The sequence below is a fragment of the Arachis ipaensis genome, chromosome B6, assembly GCF_059453495.1.
Source record: "Arachis ipaensis isolate K30076 ecotype BB chromosome B6, ASM5945349v1, whole genome shotgun sequence".
NCBI lineage: Eukaryota > Viridiplantae > Streptophyta > Magnoliopsida > Fabales > Fabaceae > Arachis > Arachis ipaensis.
Window position 1 is genome coordinate 82569153 of NC_142441.1, and position 22556 is coordinate 82591708.

At 41.1% G+C, this 22556-nt stretch overlaps 1 non-coding gene across 1 annotated transcript; it reads left to right on the top strand.

Annotated features, from left to right (window-relative positions):
* The first annotated feature begins 7181 nt into the window (after positions 1–7181).
* LOC148561537 (small nucleolar RNA R71) lies at positions 7182–7289 on the top strand. The gene has a single exon (XR_015888194.1). It is a non-coding gene; the product is annotated as a small nucleolar RNA R71 (small nucleolar RNA).
* Positions 7290–22556: the final 15267 nt, after the last annotated feature.

Genomic DNA, 22556 nt, shown 5'->3' on the forward strand with positions numbered 1-22556 from the left:
GAGTTCGGACAGTCTGTAGTAGCTCTTTCCCAGTACTTCTATAACTCGGTAGGTTCCTTTCCAGTTTGCTGCCAGCTTTCCTTCTCCAAGTCGAGTTGTTCCAATATCATTTCGGATTAGGATGAGATCATTCTCAACAAAACTTCTTGGCACTACCCTCTGATTATACCTCGAAGCCATTCGGCGCTTTAGCGCTTCTTCCTTGATCCGAGCTCTTTCTTGGATTTCTGGAAGTAGGTCGAGCTCTTCTCTTTGAAGCTGAGAGTTGGCTTATTCATTGTAGTGGACCACTCTAGGGGACCCTTCCTCGACCTCTACTTGGATCATTGCCTCCACTCCGTACGCTAATCGGAACGGTGATTCGTTTGTGGTGGAATGTGGCATGGTTCGATATGCCCATAGGACCTGTGGAAGTTCTTCATCCCAAGCTCCCTTCCTTCCTTGGCCTCTACTGGGATCATTGCCTCCACTCCATACGCTAATCAGAATGGTGATTCATTTGTGGTGGAATGTGGCGTGGTTCGATATGCCCATAAGACCTGTGGAAGTTTTTCAGCCCAAGCTCCCTTCGCATCTTGCAGTCTCCGTTTCAACCCAGCCAATATGACTTTGTTGGCAGCTTCAGCTTGCCCATTGGCTTGAGGATGTTCGACGGATGTGAACTGGTGCTTTATGTTTAAGTCGGCTACTAATTTCCTGAAGCCTGCATTTGTGAATTGAGTGCCATTGTCTGTGGTGATGGAGTATGGAACCCCGAACCTTGTGACAATGTTCCTATATAGGAATCTCTGGCTTCTTTGAGCAGTGGCGTTGGCTAGGGACTTTGCCTTAATCCACTTTGTGAAATAGTCTACTCCGACTATGAGGAATTTGACTTGTCCTGATCCCTGGGGAAAGGGTCCGAGAAGATCAAGTCCCCATTTTGCAAATGGCCAAGGCGAAGTTACGCTGATGAGTTCTTCTGGCGGGGCGATGTGAAAGTTGGCATGTTTCTGGCATGGGGGACATGTCTTTACAAATTCTGCAGCTTCCTTTTGTAGAGTTGGCTAGTAAAATCCCGCCCGAAGTACCTTTTTGGTGAGAGCTTGTGCCCCAAGATGATTGCCACAAATACCGCTGTATACTTCCTCTAAAACTTCCCTTGTGTTAGAGGTCGGCACACATTTTAACAAAGGTATTAAAATCCCTCTTTTGTATAGGGCGTTATTTATGATGGTGTAGTACTGAGCCTCCCGTTTTAACCTTTTTGCTTCCTTCTCATTTGTGGGGAGTGTTTCTTCTTGGAGGTAATTAATTATGAGAGTCATCCATCCTTGATCCTGACTTGTTATAGCTAGGACTTTTTCTGCTTCCAAGATTGACGGGTTCTGTAGCATTTCCTAGATGAGGCTTCTATTGTTACCCCCTGGTTTGGTGCTGGCTAGCTTTGAGAGTGCATCAGCTCGGGCATTTTGTTCGCGAGGTACGTGGTAGATCTTATATTCCCCGAGTTGTCCGAGCTGTTCTTTGGTTATATCCAAATACTTTTTCATGGTGGGATCTTTGGCTTGGTAACTCCCTGTTATCTGTGAGGTGACTACTGGTGCACGAAATTGTGATGTCCAGGCTCAAACAATCCCTGGTAATGGCTCCAAAGCTTGGTGCTTTGAGCTTAATTCATAATTGTCACAACTTCGATACAACTAACCAGCAAGTGCACTGGGTCGTCCAAGTAATACCTTACGTGAGTAAGGGTCGAATCCCACGGAGATTGTTGGTATGAAGCAAGCTATGGTCACCTTGCAAATCTCAGTCAGGCGGATTTAAACATGATATTTTATTAGATTAAAATAAACAATAAAAGCGATAGAGATACTTATATAATTCATTGGTAGGAATTTCAGATAAGCGAATGGAGATGCTTTTCGTTCCTCTGAACCTCTGCTTTCCTGCTATCTTCATCCAATCAGTCTTACTCCTTTCCATGGCTGGTTTTATGTGATACATCACCACTGTCAACGACTACTTTCGGTCATCTCACGGGAAAATGATCCAATGCCCTGTCACGGCACGGTTAATCGTCTGGAGGCATCACCCTTGCCAATGGCTTCATCTTATCCTCTCAGTGAATAATATGCTCACGCACCCTGTCACGGCACGGCTATTCATCTGTCGGTTCTCGATCATGCTGGAATAGGATTTACTATCCTTTTGCGTCTGTCACTAACGCCCTGCAATCGCGAGTTAGGAGCTCGTCACAGTCATTCAATCATTGAATCCTACTCGGAATACCACAGACAAGGTTTAGACCTTCCAGATTCTCTTGAATGCCGCCATCATTCTAGCTTACGCCACGAAGATTCTGGTTAGGAGATCTAAGAGATACTCATTCTAGCTTAATTCATGTAGAACAGAAGTGTTTGTCAGGCACGCGTTCATAAGGGAGAAGGATGATGAGCGTCACACATAATCATCACCTTCATCACGTTCTTGGGTGCGAATGGATATCTTAGAAGAGAAATAAGAAGAATTGAATAGAAAACAGTAGTACTTTGCATTAATCTTTGAGGAATAGCAGAGCTCCACACCTTAATCTATGGAGTGTAGAAACTCTACCGTTGAAAATACATAAGTGAAGGTCCAGGCATGGCCGAGATGGCCAGCCCCCTTTTACGTGATCAATAGATCAAAGGCTGATCAAAAGATGCCTAATACAATAGTAATAGGTCCTATTTATAATAAACTAGCTACTAGGGTTTACATGAGTAAGTATTTGATGTATAAATCCACTTCCGGGGCCCACTTGGTGTGTGTTTGGGCTGAGCCTAAGTGTAGCACGTGTAGAGGCCATTTGTGGAGTTGAACGCCAAGTTCTGTGCCAGTTTGGGCGTTCAACTCTGGTTTTGGATCCTTTTCTGGCGCTGGACGCCAGATTTGGGCAGAAGGCTGGCGTTGAACGTCAGTTTACGTCGTCAATTCTTGGCCAAAGTATGGACTATTATATATTGCTGGAAAGCCCTTGATGTCAACTTTCCAACGCAATTAGAAGCGCGCTATTTTGAGTTCTGTAGCTCCAGAAAATCCACTTTGAGTGCAGGGAGGTCAGAATCCAACAGCATCAGCAGTCCTTTTTCAACCTCTGAATCTGATTTCTGCTCAAGTCCCTCAATTTCAGCCAGAAAATACCTGAAATCACAGAAAAACACACAAACTCATAGTAAAGTCCAGAAATGTGAATTTAACATAAAAACTAAGGAAAACATCCCTAAAAGTAACTAGATCGTACTAAAAACATACTAAAAACAATGCCAAAAAGCGTATAAATTATCTGCTCATCACAACACCAAACTTAAATTGTTGCTTGTCCCCAAGCAACTGAAAATCAAATAGGATAAAAAGAAGAGAATATACTATAAATTCCAAACTATCAATGAAACATAGTTTCAATCATATGAGCGGGACTTATAGCTTTTTGCCTCTTGAATAGTTTTGGCATCTCACTTTATCCATTGAGGTTCAGAATGATTGGCATCTATAGGAACTCAAAGTTCAGATAGTGTTATTGATTCTCCTAGTTCAGTATGATGATTCTTGAACACAGCTATTTTATGAGTCTTGGCCGTGGCCCTAAGCACTTTGTTTTCCAGTATTACTACCGGATACATAAATGCCACAGACACATAATTGGGTGAACCTTTTCAGATTGTGACTCAGCTTTGCTAAAGTCCCCAATTAGAGGTGTCCAGGGTTCTTAAGCACACTCTTCTTTTGCTTGGGACCTTGACTTTAACCGCTCAGTCTCAAGTTTTCACTTGACACCTACACGCCACAAGCACATGGTTAGGGACAGCTTGGTTTAGCCGCTTAGACCAGGATTTAATTCCTTTAGGCCCTCCTATCCACTGATGCTCAAAGCCTTGGGATCCTTTTTATTTGCCCTTGCCTTTTGGTTTTAAGGGTTATTGGCTTTTTCTGCTTGCTTTTTCTTTTTCTTTTTTTTTTCTTTCTATTTTTTTTCGCCTATATTTTTTTTTTCTGCAAGCTTTGTTTTTTTTGCTGCTTTTTCTTGCTTCAAGAATCATTTTTATGATTTTTCAGATTATCAAATAACATGTCTCCTAGTCATCATTCTTTCAAGAGCCAACATATTTAACATTCTTAAACAACAACTTCAAAATACATATGCACTGTTCAAGCATACATTCAGAAAACAAGAAGCATTGTCACCACATCAATATGATTAAACTAAGTTCAAGGATAAATTCGAAACTCATGTACTTCTTGTTCTTTTGAATTAAAACATTTTTCATTTAAGAGAGGTGATGGATTCATAGGACATTTATAACTTTAAGACAGAGTTTACTAACTACTAATGATCATGTAATGAAGACACAAACATAGATAAGCACATAACATAGAAAATGAAAAACAGAGAAAGTAAGAACAAGGAATGAGTCCACCTTAGTGATGTCCTTGAGCTCTTCTATGTCTCTTCCTTGTCTTTGCTGCTCCTCCTTCATTGCTTTTAGATCTTCTCTGATTTCATGAAGGATGATGGAGTGCTCTTGATGTTCCACCCTTAGTTGCTTCCAATAATTGTGTGGAAGAAAATGTATCCCCTGAGGTATCTCAGGGATCTCTTGATTTGCAGTCAAATGTTCTACCACTGAGCTATAGACCTTTGATGGAAGCTTTTGTCTTCCCTTTCCTCTTTCTAGAGGCTTCTCTGGCCTTTGGTGCCATCGATGGTTATGGAAAAAACAAAAAAGCTATGCTTTTTACCACACCAAACTTAGAAAGTTTCTCGCCCTCGAGCAAAAGAAGAAAGAATAGAAGAATAAGAAGAAGATATGGAGGAGATGGAGGGAGATGTGTATTCGGCCATATGGGTGGGATTGGGTGGGAAAGAGATGTTGAATTTTGAAGGAAAGTGGGTGTTTGGATGTGAGTGGTAAAGAGTTAATAGGGAAGAGTGTTTATTGGGAATAGAGGATGATTGAGAAGAGAGAAGAGAGTGAGTGGAGGTAGGTGGGGATCCTGTGGAGTCCACAGATCCTGAGGTGATCCTGTGAGGTCCACAGATCTTGAGGTGTCAAGGCATTTACATCCCTGCACCAATTTAGGCATGCAAAATGCCCTTGCACACAACTCTGGGCGTTCAGCGCCAGGTTGGTGCCCATTTTGGGCGTTCAACGCCCCTTTGCTGCCATTTCTGGCGTTGAACGCCAGAACCATGCTTGTTCTGGGCGTTCAGCGCCAGGATGCTCCCATTCTGGGCGTTCAGCGCCAGAACTATGCTCTGTTCTGGCGTTTGAACGCCAGACAGATGCTCCTCCAGGGTGTGATTTTTCTTCTGCTGTTTTTGATTCTGTTTTTGATTTTTTTGTTTATTTTGTGACTCCACATGATCATGAACCTAAGAAAACATGAAAAACAAGAATTAGATAAACATTGGGTTGCCTCCCAACAAGCGCTTCTTTAATGTCAATAGCTTGACAGTGGGCTCTCATGGAGCCTCAAAGATGTGCAGAGCTTTGTTGAAACTCTCCAACACCAAACTTAGAGTTTGGATATGGGAGTTCAACACCAAACTTAGAGTTTGGTTGTGGCCTCCCAACACCAAACTTAGAGTTTGACTGTGGGGGCTCTGGTTGACTCTGCTTGGAGAGAAGCTTTTCCTGCTTCCTCCCCATGGTTGCAGAGGGAGATCCTTGAGTTTTGAATACAAGGGAGTTCTCATTCCATTGAAGGACTATTTCACCTCTGTCAACATCAATCACAGCTCTTGATGTGGCCAGGAAAGGTCTTCCTAGGATGATGGATTCATCCTCTTCCTTTCCAATATCCAGGACTATGAAATCAGTAGGTATGTAAAGGCCCTCAACCTTTACTAATACATCTTCTACTTGTCCATAAGCCTGTTTTCTTGAGCTGTCTGCCATCTCAAGTGAGATTTTAGCAGCTTGCACCCCATAGATTCCCAGTTTCTCTATTACAGAGAGGGGCATGAGGTTTATCCCTGAACCAAGGTCACACAGAGCCTTAAAGATCATGGTGCCTATGGTACAAGGGATTATGAACTTTCCAGGATCCTGTCTCTTCTGAGGCAATGTTAGTTGATCCAGATCACTTAGTTCATTGAGGAACAAGGGAGGTTCAACTTCCCAAGTATCAATGCCAAACAATTTGGCATTCAGCTTCATGATTGCACCAAGAAACTTGGCAGTTTGCTCTTCAGTAACATCCTCATTCTCTTCGGAAGAGGAGTACTCATCAGAGCTCATGAAGGGCATAAGGAGGTTCAATGGAATCTCTATGGTCTCTAGATGAGCCTCAGAGTCCTTTGGTTCCCCAGAGGTAAGCTCCTTATTGATCACTGGACGTCCCTGGAGGTCTTCCTCCTTGGGATTCACGTCCTCTCCTTCCCTTACAGGTTCGGCCATGGCACTTATGTCAATGGCCTTGCACTCTCCTTTTGGGTTCTCTTCTGTATTGCTTGGGAGAGTACTAGGAGGGATTTCAGTGATCCTTTTACTCAGCTGGCCCACTTGTGCTTCCAAATTTCTAATGGAAGACCTTGTTTCATTCATGAAACTTACAGTGGCCTTAGATAGATCAGAGACTAGATTTGCTAAATTAGAAGCATTTTGTTCAGAGTTCTCTGTCTGTTGCTGAGTTGATGATGGAAAAGGTTTGCTATTGCTAAACCTGTTTCTTCCACCATTATTAAAGCCTTGTTGAGGCTTTTGATCCTTCCATGAGAAATTTAGATGATTTCTCCATGTTGAGTTATAGGTGTTTCCATAAGGTTCACCTAAGTAATTTACCTCTGCTATTGCAGGGTTCTCAGGATCATAGGCTTCTTCTTCAGAAGATGCCTCTTGAGTACTGTTGGATGCAGCTTGCATTCCATGCAGACTCTGAGAGATCATATTGACTTGCTGAGTCAATATTTTATTCTGAGCCAATATGGCATTCAGAGTATCAACTTCAAGAACTCCCTTCTTCATAGGCGTCCCATTACTCACAGGATTCCTTTCAGAAGTGTACATGAACTGGTTATTAGCAACCATGTCAATGAGTTCTTGAGCTTCTGCAGGCGTTTTCTTTAGGTGAATGGATCCACCTGCAGAGGTGTCCAGTGACATCTTTGATAGCTCAGATAAACCATCATAGAATATATCCAGGATGGTCCATTCTGAAAGCATGTCAGAAGGACACTTTTTGGTCAACTGTTTGTATCTTTCCCAAGCTTCATAGAGAGATTCACCTTCTTTCTGTCTGAAGGTTTGAACATCAGCTCTAAGCTTGCTCAGCTTTTGAGGAGGAAAGTACTTGGCTAAGAAAGCCGTGACCAGCTTATCCCAAGAGTTCAGGCTGTCTTTGGGTTGAGAATCCAACCATAATCTAGCTTTGTCTCTTACAGCAAAAGGGAAAAGCATGAGCCTGTAGACTTCAGGATCTACTCCATTAGTCTTAACAGTATCACATATTTGCAAGAATTCAGTTATGAACTGAAAAGGATCTTCAGATGGAAGTCCATGAAACTTGCAGTTCTACTGCATCAGAGAAACTAATTAAGGTTTCAGCTCAAAGTTGTTTGCTCCAATGGCAGTAAAGTCACCAAGCATCTTCCTTATATTATTATTATTTTCGGCTGCCATCTCCTCTTCCTGTTCAAAAATTTCTAAAAGGTTTTCTCTGGATTGTTGTATTTTAGCTTCTCTTAATTTTCTCTTTAGAGTCCTTTCAGGTTCTGGATCTGCTTCCACAAGAATGTTCTTATCCTTGCTCCTGCTCATATGACAAGGAAGAATGGACAGGAAAATGATAATAATAATAGAGATCCTTTATACCACAGTATAGGGATCCCTTTGTGAGTGGAAGAAAAGAGGGGGAGACAAAGCACGTGATGTAAAAGAAGAAATGCAACTGTACGAATGGAAGAGATGTGAGATGAGATGTTAGGATATGAATGAATAAATAGAATGAGATGGGGGAGGAATAATTTTCAAAAATTATTTTGAAAAAGGGTTAGTGATTTTTGAAAATTGGTTTTTGAAAATTGTTAGTATTTTTTTTTCGAATTTTTTTTTTTAAAATAAAAATAAAAATAAAAATAATTAGTAAATAAAAAAGAAATTTTTGAAAAAAGGGGGAGGTATTTTCGAAAATTAGAAAGGGAGAATTAGTTAGGTGGTTTTGAAAAAGTTAAGAAACAAACAAAAAGTTAGTTAGTTAGTTGAAACAAATTTTTGAAAAGATAAGAAGTTAGGAAGTTAGAAAAGATATTTTGAAAAGATATTTTTGAAAAAGATAAGATAAGAAGATATTTTTGAAAAGATATGATTGAGATTAGTTTTTGAAAACGATTTGATTTTTAAAATCTCAATTAATGACTTGATTCATAAAAAATCACAAGATATGATTCTAGAACTTAAAGTTTGAATTTTTCTTAACAAGCAAGTAACAAACTTCAAATTTTTGAATCAAAACATTAAATGATTAGTTGTTTTCGAAAATTTGATTTAAAAATAAGAAAAAGATTTTTGAAAAATATTTTTGGAATTTTCGAAAATAACTAAGAATTTTGAAAAAGATTTGATTTTTGAAAAAGATTTTGAAAAAGATAAGATTTTCAAATTGAAATTTTGATTTGACTCATGAGAAACAATTTGATTTTAAAAATTTTTGAAAAAGTCAATCCAAATTTTCGAATTTGATGAGAGAAAAAGGGAAAGATATTTTTTTTTTGATTTTTTGAATTTTTATGATGAGAGAGAAAAACACTAAAAAGATGCGATGCATGAAATTTTTAGATCAAAACATGTGATGCATGCAAGAATGCTATGAATGTCAAGATGAACACCAAGAACACTATGAATGTCATGATGAACATCAAGAACATATTTTTGAAAAATTTTTAATGCAAAGAAAACATGCAAGACACCAAACTTAGAATTCTTTACTGCTTACACACTAAGAATTCAAGAATGCATATGATAAACATGAAAAGACACAAAACAAAAAATCATCAAGATCAAACAAGAAGACTTACCAAGAACAACTTGAAGATCATGAAGAACACTATGAATGCATGATATTTTCGAAACAATGCAAGATGCATATGCAAGTGACACCAAACTTATAATGTGACTCAAGACTCAAACAAGAAACAGAAAAATATTTTTGATTTTTATGATTTTCTAATTTTTTTTGTATTTTTTTCGAAAATTATATGAAAAAGAAATAATAAGTATTCCAAAAATTTTAACATGAATTCCAGGAATCTTGCATTCTTAGTCTAAAGCTTCAGTCCAGGAATTAGACATGGCTCACTAGCCAGCCAAGCTTTCAATGAAAGCTCCGGTCCAAAACACTAGACATGGCCAATGGCCAGCCAAGCTTCAGCATTTAATTCAGACATGACACGCCTGACATACCCTACAGTCGTGTAAGAGCTGATGGTTGGAAGCCTCAGTCCAAAAGAATTTAGACATGGCTTCACATGCTTCATGAAACACTAGAATTCATTCTTAAAGATTTTGAATAAAATTTTTGAAAACGTTTTTATTTATTTTTTTCGAAAACAGATGATAGATTTTTGAAAACATTTTTGACAAATTTTTGAAAATAAAATAAAAGGAAAATTACCTAATCTGAGCAACAAGATGAGCCGTTAGTTGTCCAAACTCGAACAATCCCCGGCAACGGCGCCAAAAACTTGGTGCACGAAATTGTGATGTCCAGGCTCAAACAATCCCTGGTAATGGCTCCAAAGCTTGGTGCTTTGAGCTTAATTCATAATTGTCACAACTTCGATACAACTAACCAGCAAGTGCACTGGGTCGTCCAAGTAATACCTTACGTGAGTAAGGGTCGAATCCCACGGAGATTGTTGGTATGAAGCAAGCTACGGTCACCTTGCAAATCTCAGTCAGGCGGATTTAAACATGATATTTTATTAGATTAAAATAAACAATAAAAGGGATAGAGATACTTATGTAATTCATTGGTAGGAATTTCAGATAAGCGAATGGAGATGCTTTTCGTTCCTCTGAACCTCTGCTTTCCTGCTATCTTCATCCAATCAGTCTTACTCCTTTCCATGGCTGGCTTTATGTGATACATCACCACTGTCAACGGCTACTTTCGGTCATCTCACGAGAAAATGATCCAATGCCCTGTCACGGCACGGCTAATCGTCTGGATGCATCACCCTTGCCAATGGCTTCATCTTATCCTCTCAGTGAATAATATGCTCACGCACCCTGTCACGGCACGGCTATTCATCTGTCGGTTCTCGATCATGCTGGAATAGGATTTACTATCCTTTTGCGTCTGTCACTAACGCCCTGCAATCGCGAGTTAGGAGCTCGTCACAGTCATTCAATCATTGAATCCTACTCGGAATACCACAGACAAGGTTTAGACCTTCCAGATTCTCTTGAATGCCGCCATCATTCTAGCTTACGCCACGAAGATTCTGGTTAGGAGATCTAAGAGATACTCATTCTAGCTTAATTCATGTAGAACAGAAGTGTTTGTCAGGCACGCGTTCATAAGGGAGAAGGATGATGAGCGTCACACATAATCATCACCTTCATCACGTTCTTGGGTGCGAATGGATATCTTAGAAGAGAAATAAGAAGAATTGAATAGAAAACAGTAGTACTTTGCATTAATCTTTGAGGAACAGCAGAGCTCCACACCTTAATCTATGGAGTGTAGAAACTCTACCGTTGAAAATACATAAGTGAAGGTCCAGGCATGGCCGAGATGGCCAGCCCCCTTTTACGTGATCAATAGATCAAAGGCTGATCAAAAGATGCCTAATACAATAGTAATAGGTCCTATTTATAATAAACTAGCTACTAGGGTTTACATGAGTAAGTATTTGATGTATAAATCCACTTGCAGGGCCCACTTGGTGTGTGTTTGGGCTGAGCTTAAGTGTAGCACGTGCAGAGGCCATTTGTGGAGTTGAACGCCAAGTTCTGTGCCAGTTTGGGCGTTCAACTCTGGTTTTGGATCCTTTTCTGGCGCTGGACGCCAGATTTGGGCAGAAGGCTGGCGTTGAACGCCAGTTTACGTCATCAATTCTTGGCCAAAGTATGGACTATTATATATTGCTGGAAAGCCCTGGATGTCTACTTTCCAACGCAATTGGAAGCGCGCCATTTCGAGTTCTGTAGCTCCAGAAAATCCACTTTGAGTGCAGGGAGGTCAGAATCCAACAGCATCAGCAGTCCTTTTTCAACCTCTGAATCTGATTTCTACAAAAGTCCCTCAATTTCAGCCAGAAAATACCTGAAATCACAGAAAAAGACACAAACTCATAGTAAAGTCCAGAAATGTGAATTTAACATAAAAACTAAGGAAAACATCCCTAAAAGTAACTAGATCCTACTAAAAACATACTAAAAACAATGCCAAAAAGCGTATAAATTATCCGCTCATCAACTACTTGTGAGTCGCTGAAGATGTTGAGTTTTTGAGCTCCAACCTCCTTAGCCAGCTTCAAACCAGCTAGTAACGCCTCATATTCTGCCTGGTTGTTTGAGGCCGGGAACCCAAATTTGAGGGAAAGCTCAACTTGGGTTCCTTGGTTGCTTTCTATTATCACACCTGCGCCACTTTCAGTCCTATTTGAAGACCCGTCCACATAGAGATTCCATTCTGTGGGGGTTTCCCAGGTATCTGTGAATTCTGCAATGATGTCGGCCAAGGATTGTGATTTGATGGCTGTCCGAGCTTCGTATTGGAGGTCGAACTCGGATAACTCGACTGCCCATTGTAGAATTCTGCTTGCTAGATCTGTTTTCTGCAGTATCCCCGTTATGGGCTGGTCGGTCCGAACCTTAATGGTGTGGGCCTGGAAGTATGGGCGAAGTCATCAAGATGTCAGTATGAGAGTGTAGGCAAATTTTTCTATCTTTTGGTAGTTTAGCTTGGATCCCTGCAGCGCTTTACTGATGAAATATACAGGCTGTTGCCCTTTGTCGTCCTCTCGAACCGGTGCTGAGGCTACTGCCTGACTTCTTACTGCAAGATATAATACGAGTGGTTCTTCCTCTCGTGGTCAAGTTAGGATAGGCGGTTGTCCTAGGAAGTTTTTGAAATCCTGGAAGGCTTGCTCGCATTCTGTTGTCCATTCAAACTTCTTTCCTTTCCTTAAAGTGGCATAGAAGGGGAGAGATCTTATTGTTGATCCTGCTAAGAATCTGGATAAGGCTGCCAATCTCCCGTTGAGTTATTGTACCTCTCTGACACAAGTCGGGTTCTTCATGTTGAGTATAGCCTGGCATTTGTCTGGATTTTCTTCAATTCCTCTTTGTGTGACCATGAAACCTAAGAATTTGCCCGCTTCTACTGCAAAGGTGCACTTTGTGGGATTGAGTCGTATGTCATGCTTCCTTATAGTGTTGAACACTTGGGCCAGGTCGGACAATAATGTTTCTTTGCTTTGTGTCTTTATTAACATGTCGTCCACGTATACTTCCATGATTTTTCTGATATGATCTGAAAAGACTTTATTCATCAGCCTTTGATAAGTAGCTCCCGCATTCCTGAGGCCGAAAGGCATCACAATGTAGCAGTAATTTGCTTTTGGCATTAAAAACGAGGTCTTTTCTTGATCTGGTGGATACATGAGAATTTGGTTGTATCCGGAATATGCATCCATAAACAAGAGGTATCTATATCCGGAGGAAGCATCTACCAGGGCGTCGATACTTGGGAGTGGGTAAGGATCTTTTGGGCAGGATTTGTTGAGGTCGGTGTAGTCGGTGCACATTCGCCACTTCCCGTTTGATTTTTTCACCAAGACGACGTTAGCTAGCCATAGTGGGTACTTGACTTCTCTTATGAATCCTACCTCCAGTAGTGCTTGTACCTGTTCTTCCACAGCTTGGGATCGTTCTGGTCCAAGTTTTCTTCGTCTCTGCTGTACCGGCCGAGAACCTGGATAGATCGCCAACTTGTGGCATATTAGCTTGGGGTCTATGCCTGGCATGTCTGCAGCTTTCCATGCGAAAAGATCGACATTATCTCGCAAGAACTGTACTAGTGATTCCTTTGCCTCTCCTTCAGGATCGTGCCAATGTTAGTCGTTTTGTCCGAGGTGTCTCCGATCTGAACTTTCTCTATTCCACCTTCGGGCTGTGGGTGGAGTTCTTCTCATCTCTGAATTTCACCAAGCTCAATTGTGTGGAACTCTTCTCCTCTGCCTCTAAGGTTTAGACTTTCATTATAAGAGCGGCGTGCCATCTTTTGATCTGCTTTTATTGTAGCTATCCCTTCTGGAGTTGGGAATTTCATGCATAGATGTGGAGTTGAGACTATTGCGCCGAGTTGGTTTAGTGTTGTCCAGCCTATTAAGGCATTGTAGGCTGAACTCACGTCGACCACGATGTAGTCTTTCTTGAGCGTTCTGGACTGATTCCCTTTTTCGAAGGTTGTGTGTAGTGACACATATCCCAGTGGTTGTACTGGGGTATCTCCCAGTCCGAACAGGCTGTTCGGGTATGCTCTAAGCTCTTTTTCTTCTAGGCTGAGTTTGTCAAAAGTAATTTTGAATAAGATGTCGGCAGAACTCTCTTAGTCTATTAATGTGCGGTGGAGATTGGCATTTGCCAGTATGATGGTGATGACCATGGGATCGTCATATCCTGAGATGATACCGGATGCGTCTTCTTTGGTGAACGTGATTGCAGGGATGTCGGGTGCTTCCTCTTTCCCTTCGACATGATATACTTCTTTGATGTATCTTTTGCGGGATGATTTGGAGGTTCCACCTCCTGCAAATCCTCCGTGTATCATATGGACATGTCTTTCTGGCGTGCGAGGTGATCGCTCAGCTCGTCCGATGTCTTCATCTCTTCGTCTTTTTCTTTGTTCATCATCTCGGGTGGCTAGATACCGATTTAGTTTTCCTTACCTTACTAATTTTTCTATGATGTTTTTTAAGTCGAAGCACTTGTTGGTGGAATGTCCTCAGACCCGATGATATTCACAGTACTCGTTCCGATTTCCTCCTCCTTTTTTGCCTTTGAGTGGTCGAGCTGGGGGTATCTTTTCTGTGTTACAGACTTCTTTGTAGATATCCACAAGGGACACCCGAAGAGGGGTGTAATTATGATACTTTTTGATTTTTTTGCCCGTTCGATCTTCCTTCTACTTGGATTCTTTATCTTTATCTCGATAGGTGAAATCGGATTTCGAGGCTTCTCCAAGTCGAGAATTTTCTTTCATGTTGATGTACTTCTCTGCCCGCTCTTGTACCTCGTCTAGGGATGTGGGATATTTCTTTGATATAGATTGGCTGAAGAGTCCTTCTCGTAGGCCATTGATGAGGCCCATGACGGCAGCCTCTGTTGGTAAGCTTTGTATGTCTAGGCATGTTTTGTTGAATCTTTCCATGTAGTTGCGGAGACTTTTCCACTCTCCTTGCTTGATACCTAGTAGACTGGGGGCGTGCTTAGCCTTATCTTTTTGGATGGAGAATCTGGCCAGGAATTTTTTGGCTAAGTCGTCAAAATTGGAGATGGACTTTGGAGGTAGGTTGTCGAACCATCTAATTTCTATCTTCGTGAGAGTCGTTGGAAAAGCTTTGCAGCGAATGACGTCTGGGGCGTCGGTGAGGTATATTCTGCTTCTGAAGTCGATGAGGTGATGGTTGGGATCTGTAGTGCCATCATACAAAGTCATATCCAGAAGTTTGAAGTCCTTAGGGATTTTAGTCTTCATGATTTCCCTAGTGAATGGATCCTGATCATTGCGAGAGTTGTCTTCAGGGGTGGTCCGAGTAGTCTTTGCTTTGAGATCGGCTTCAAGTTGTAGAAGTTTATCTTCTAATTCTCGGCGTCGCCTTACCTCTCTCTGTAGATCCTTGCCGACTTCTTGCTGGTACTGGCTTTCTTTTTCAAGTTACTTTAGGCGATCTTGAAGGGCTTCTATTACTCCCGGATGTGATAAGTTTTTGTCTCCGTTAGATTCCAGAGTGTCCTTTGGTGTGGCACCCGTGTTTTTGTGTGGCGTTCTGTCCTCTAAATCTGAGTTGTGGTCGTTATCCTGTTCATCCAACATGGTGATGGGATGACTTCCAGGTTCCCCGGAAACGGCGCCAATGTTCCAAGGGTTACCTGAAACTGTAGGTTGATCTCGGATGAGATCTTCTGTACTGGTCGGAGATGATGTGTCCGGCTGGTGGGTGGCGGCCGGAGCTGTCGTGTCCGACTTGTTGGACTGGCTAAGCTGCTGATCCTTTGTCACTGGAGGGTGGTCGTACCTGCAAGGGACTCCGATGCTTAAGTTAGCAAGGGTATTAACAGGATTTTAGTAGAATCAGAGTATGAGTTATACCTGGGTGCTCCAGTGTATTTATAGTGGTGAGAAGTGACCTTGTTAGATAAGATAAGTTAGTTATCTTATCTTATCTTATCTTTGGGTGAGGTCAGCTTATCTTCAACGGAACCGCCCTTCTCTCTATAGGCTTGAGCCGCCTTTGGATTTGGGCTGTGTTCCTTGAGTTGGGCCCTTTTTGGGCTTTCCTGTCGATTTTGCCGACCTCTTTTGGAGAGAGGTCGGATAGTCTGACCTGAAGAGGTCGGTCGCTTTATCTCCAATCATTCCAAGTCGGATAGCTCAACTCAGAGTATGAACAAGCAGTAGAATAATGAAATGAGTTAAATAAAGGTACATTTTGGATTGTTTCGGAGTTAAAAATCTAAGAGGAGAAATCACAATCCAAAATATATTATAAGTAGAATACCTGTTAATTAGGAGAAACAATAATCATGCCATGAGTTAAAAAAGTTGAAGGAGTTAGTTAAAAAGCAAAGGGAGAAGTTAGAAAGTTAAAAGTGGTTAAAAGTGAAAAAGAGGTTAGAAAGTGGAAAGCAGTGAGTTAGGAGAAAGAAAGTTAAAGTAAGTGGCATGATAAATGTTTCCTAGGTAACAAGAAATTCACAAATTTAAAGAATAATCAACTCATATTCGAGCAAGGATAACAGGTTGATGATGATTCATATAGATATAGAAATAGCAAAAATTGAAATCGAATCATCAAAAGTACAATTTATGAACCAGGAAATTGAAAGGAAAAAGAATGTTGGCCCGTGCATTCATGAATTGGTTTAGTTGTAGCTAAGTAGTGCAAAATTGAAAATTGCCAAAACCAATTCCTGAATGTAAAAATGAAACAATTTGCAGAAAATTGGGCAGCATTCCGGCTAAAATTGGATGTTCTCGGGTAATAAACAGCAAGCAGAAAAGTTCATATAAAGTAAAATAAAGCTGCAAATACACATAAGTAATATGAACATGAAAGAGCAGTGTAACAGCAGCATGAAACAGTGAAGAACAGCATATGAACAGTATTAACATCACAGCAACATCAGAATTGCAAAAAATATAAGTAGAAAGAACAGTGCAATTATCAGGCCTAAATTCAATAACCACATCCTAGCTACCTAACCACCTAGAATCCACTACAAACATGCATCTCTAACTAGCCTAATATTGAACATAAACTAAAAAATATGCAACAAACTACGAATGAAAGAAAAGTGGCGTTCGGTGGAACCTGGTATGCGTATGAACTAAGGTAGGGATCAGAGAGACGGCAGTGGTGAAGTGGCGGTGATGGGAGGGGGCACGGCGGCGCGGTGGCGGAACAGGGTGGCACGGTGGTGGAGCAGGCTGGGTTGGAGGGTGGGGTTTGGGTTGGGTGAGGGGTTGTGATGGTGGGAGGGGTAGCGCTGGCGGCGGGGTGGTCGGGGCTGGCCGCGGTGGGGGACAGTGGTGGTGGAGGGAACAAGAGAAAGAAGAAGGAGAGGGGAGGAAGAAGGAGGGGGTGGGCGTCGCGGTAGGTCTGGGTGGTTGGGGGTGGTGCAGCAGTCGGAGGTGGTTGGCGGTGGTGATGGTTTGCAGAGGAGGGAGTTGCAGAGAAGGGAAGGGTAATGGGTATGGGGGGCGCGATGGGATTAGGGTTCGCGTGACTAGGGGTTAGTGGATTTGAATCTACGCGAACGCGTGGAACACGCGATCACGTGACTAGGGTGAAATGTGGTTGACACGGTCGCGTGGTTGACGTGATCGCGTAGAATGGGTAAAAGATGGATGACGCGGCGTCACTGGAAATTGTGCTAGACGCACACTTCCAGCGTCGTTTCAGCGCAACTCTCTGTCTCCATTTAGGGTGCCATACTATCCACGCAACGCGGACGCGTCGCTCACGCTTTCGCGTGGGATGGATGTTTTGCAAGTGACGCGTTCGCGTTAGGGACGCGAATGCGTGAGACGTTTTGTGCTAAACGCACACCAGCCGCATGATTCCAGCCCAGATTTCTGGGCGTTGGATTTTTACGCCAATTTCCAGATCACGCGTTCGCGTGAGTGACACGGACGCGTGGGAGGTATTTTTCATAACTGACGCGAACGTGTTAGCGACGCGCGCTTTTTCTTTTTTTATTATGCAATTATGCAATTATGTAGTATGCAATGCTAATGAATAATATTCAGGTTCAATGAAAATAATATAATATAAAAACAAACAACACGAAATAAAATTGAAAAAGAAATGACCATACCATAGTGGGTTGTCTCCCACCTATCACTTTTAGTTAAAGTCCTTAAACTGGACATTGGATGAGCTTCCTGTTATGGTGGCTTATGCTTAAATTCATCCAGAAATCTCCATCAATGTTTGGAATACCAACAGCCTCCGGGGTCCCAAACTAGGCATGTAAAGCTGTTGAGCAGCTTCAAACAGGTTCTCAGGCTCCCAGGGTGACGAATGTCAGAATAGATTCCAGGATCCCAAACTTTGCTTTTGAATCCGCCTCTGTCTTGATCTATATTCTTCCATCCGGGCGGTTTAGAAATTGTATTCTCACCAAGATGACCAAACGTCTTCCGAGACCCATTTAATTGAACTTGACACCAATCTTTGCACTTCGAATTGAAGCGTGGAACCTTTTTGAATCTTGCACACCAGCTCTGAGCATGAGCCATTTCCCTCTTACTCTTAAAGCCGCAGAGAGCTCTAAGCTGGCCATCTGTTTCAAGCAAACCATATTCAAGTGGAATGGTAAAGATAAATGTTAAAGATTGTACCCACTTGAAGCTTGTATTCGGTGGTAATGGCCTTGGGACAGGTGTTTCCAGTGGTTCTGTAAGTTCTACTCCCTTGTATTCTTCTGTGAATTCCTCCACTTCTTTGCAAAATTCTTCAAATGCAACTACATCTTGATCAAAGTCTTCTATGTCTTCCTCATCACTCAAGTCATACGTTAGAGGTTGAGAGAAATCTACCTCGACATCATCTTCGTATTCACTTGGATAAGATTCTTCAGGCTCAAGGAGTTCAGTTGCGGATGTGAGTTCGTGATTAGGAGAGCTTGATTCATGATCATTACTGCGTGTGGAATCAACTTCTTCGTCTGTTCCACCCAATTTCTCACAAGGTGTATGCTTTGGAGGTTGTGCACTTTCCTCTTTGGCATCAATTTCGAACTTCTCAGTGGAATCCTTTACAGTTCTCGATTCCTATGGAGGTTCAGCATCTCCTAAATCTTCAACCACTTCTTTCTCTACAACTATCATGGCTTCCTCCACTTGTTCCAATACAAATCCATGCTCCTCATTGTCCACCGGAGTTTCTCGTGTTTCCTTCATTCTACGCTCTTCTTTTGATTCTCCACATACAGCCATGGGAGTATTTTGAGCGCTCATATGTCGGGAAGGTATTATATTTACTACATCAGTTAAGGCAGTAGTGAGTTCCAATACGCCCCTTTGCCTCCTCGCTTGCCCTTGAAGAAGAACACGAAGTTTGTCATTCATTGGAGGTTGGGGTGGGTATGAGGGTTCATTGGTTGGGGAAAAGGGTTCAAAATAAGAATGTGGTGGTTCTTGGGAGTAATTGGATTGGAATTGTAGTGGGTAAGGGTCATACAGTGGTAAATGGTGAAAAGGAGCTTGTGAGTGTGGTGGTTCAAAGCTACGTTGATAGGATGGTCTATAAGCACAGAGTGGGGCTTGCTGGTAATTACAAGGGGTCCACCATGTCTACCAGCTTGGTATGCATTGTAGAGTGGTCCTTGCCCACGATATCTTGGAGGGTGTTGTTGCCTAAAGGGTTGATCAGGGCCTCTTGGCTCCATCCATCTTTGATTGCTTAGACCTGGATGCATATTCCTGTTGTAGCTTCCACTCCTTTCAACAGATTTAGAACCAAACTCAAAGTGAGAGGGGTGAGAATTCATAGTAGCTAATAGAAATAAAAGGGAAAAACAAAAACAAATAAACAAATAAAAGAAAAATATTTACAATAACCAATAATAAGGCACACATTTGCAGTTCCCCGGCAACGGCGCCATTTTGACGAACGGATTTTCTATCGGTAAAGAAATATAAAAATATGATCGCGTTGTAAGTATAGCTTCTAAACCAATAGAAAACCCTTTTGTACAAACGTTTTGGTTGTCACAAGTAACAAACCCCTTTAAAATTGATAACCAAAGTATTTAAACCTCGGGTCGTCTTCTCAAGGAACTGCAGGGAGGTGTTCTTATTATTGGTTATGAGTTTTGTAAATTGGGGGTTTTGAAAATAAGGAACAAGTAATTTAAATGACAAGTAAAATAAATAAATAAATGTAAAATAAACTCTTGGCAAGGTATGAAAATTAGAAGTCCTATCCTAGTTATCCTTATCGATGGTGATGAGAATTATATTTTGCTCCCACTAAGTCAACCTCTAACTATGAAGGTAAGTCAAGTGGATAAATCAATTTAACACCTAAAGTCCTAGTCAACTCCTAAGGAAAGACTAGAGTTATAGGAATTTAGATCAACCAGCAAAGATAACAATTATCAATCACGATGAGTTTGACAACTCAAGAGTTACCAATTAATCAATTTAAGCCAAGAATATAAAAAGTTAAATAAGAATCATAAATCTGAAATACCTCAGTTTATATTAAATAAAGAAAATCCTAACATGAATGGTTCATAAGCCAATTTGGCAACATAAGTGATTAAATGAGAGCATTAAAGTATCTGAAAGTAAAAGAGGAATATAAAGTAAAAGAAATATTGCACCTGATGAAGAGTTGAACTCCTAAATCCTTTAAGAGGAATCCTAATCCTAGAACCTAAGAGAGAGGAGAGAACCTCTCTCTAAAACTACATCTAAATCATGAAAAGCGAATAATTGAAGGCCTCCTTATGAATGGATGGATTCTCCCACTTTATAGCCTCTAATCTGTGCTTTCTGTACTTGGATCTGGGCCAAAGAGGGTTTCAGAAATTACTGGGAGCGTTTTCTGCAGTTTCGGGTGCGTGGCGTCTGTCACGCATCCGCGTGGGTCACGCGGTCGCGTCATCTGGGAGTTTTCCTTGTCACGCGTTCGCTTTGGTCACGCGTACGCGTCATCTGCGTTCTGCTCAAGGCACGCGTCCGCGTCAGTCACGCGTTCGCATCACTGCCTTTTTGCGCTAGGCACGCGGCTGCGTCGCCCATGCGTTCGCGTCGCTGCCAGTTTCTTCAAAAACTCCATTTTGTGCTTTCCTTCCATTTTTGTATGTTTCCTCTCCATCTTTTAAATCATTCCTGCCTTAAGAGATCTGAAAATACTCAACACACAAATCACGGCATCGAATGGTAATAAAAGGTAATTAAAATAATTATTTTTAAAGCATAGGAAACATATTTTCACATATTTCACATAATAAGGAAGGGAAAGTAAAACCATGAAATTTCACATGAATAAGTGGGTGAAGGATTGAATAAATCACTTAAATTGAGCACAAAATATATCATAAAATATTGGTTTATCAATCCCCTCTTCCTCCATCAATTTATGGGTCTTTTCCATGCACAATCAAGTTAGATTTGGGCCTAGAGCCTCTCAGAAATCGCCAGCTACGATTTCTTTAATGAAGTCACGTGCTGGGAGTCACGCGTGCGCGTCGGTCACGCGTGCGCGTCATCTGAATTCTGCGAGCCACGCGTACACATTGAGCATGCGTATGCGTCGGTCACTGCTGTTCCAATCCACGCGTGCGTGTCGCCTCTAGTTCTCCAAAGCTCCATTCTTCATGTCCCTTTCACTTGTGCATGCTTCCTTTCCATCTTCTAGACCATTCTTACCCTATAGATCCTGAATCCACTTAACAAACACATCACGACATCGAATGGTAATAGAAGAGGATTAAAATATAGCATTTTTAAGGCTAAAGAAGCATGTTTTAAACCATGAAGCAAAATTAGGAAGGAAACACAAAACCATGCAATTTATATGAATAAGTGCAGAAAATATTGATAAAACGTCCCAAATTCTACACAAGATAAACCACAAAATTGGAGTTTATCAAACCTCCCCACACTTAAACCAAGCATGTCCTCATGCTAAAAATTAAAAGACCAAAGAACCTAGGAGAATGGGGTTTATGAAATGCAATTTACCTACATGGATGCAACTAATGCAAATGCTTCTATCTACTTGGTCAAAAGTGAGTCAACTTCTAAGAACATATATGAATGCATAGGGCCCAAGTAATATGATCATTCATGAAGTCTACCAATTCAAATATCAAAATGGAATGTAAACAACTTGCAAGAAGAAAGCTTGTGAAAGTAGGGAACAAGGAGTTGAGCATCGAACCCTCACCGGAAGTGTATCCGCTCTATTCGCTCAAGTGTATAGGGTTGATCACTCAATTCTCCTCTAATCATACTTTCCAAGATTTGTCTTTCATCTAACAATCGACAGTTATTCGGTACATGCGTACATTCATCACGAGGACTTATCTTTAGGTTGTAATAGGGCTAGGGTAAAGGTAAGGATGCATATATGGCCAAGTGAGCTTGAAATTTGAATCCTTGATTAACCTAAGCTCTCACCTAACACACACAACAACCTATACAATTCTAATATACAACCTAACTACCCATTCATTCACTTTTCACACACATGCATTTTCTTTCAATTCACAACCCATATGCATTGGTCATTATTGGCTTCGCCTTGGGGCATTTTTGTCCCCTTTTTATTGCCTTTTTTTTTTTCTTCTATATATTTTTGTTTCTTTTATTTTTCTATTTTTTTTCTACATTTTTTTCTTTTTATTTTTCTTTTGCTTTTCTCTATTGATGAATCATATACAATGATGCCAATGCATATGGTTCAAACATTCAATACATGAGTGTGTACCCAATTCCTAATATTTTCAATAAAAACTACAAAAAACACACTTTTACCTCTACCAATGTTCCCAAGCTTCCCTCCTGCTTAAATGACACACACCCTCACTCGCCTAAGCTAATCAAAGATCCAAATCAGAGGACATTTATTATTTTTCACTTAGGGGTTGTGATGTGCAAAATTAAAGAACAAAGGAGGTTTAACATAAGCTCAAAATTGGCTAACAATGGTAAATAAAAGGGTTAAGGCTATTTGGGTAAGTAAGCTATTGAAATGACGGCCTCAATTATATAAAAGCATTCATACACAAAATAACGGACATATAGAATCAAACAAATTAAGGATTGCAATCATAGAAAGAGAACAA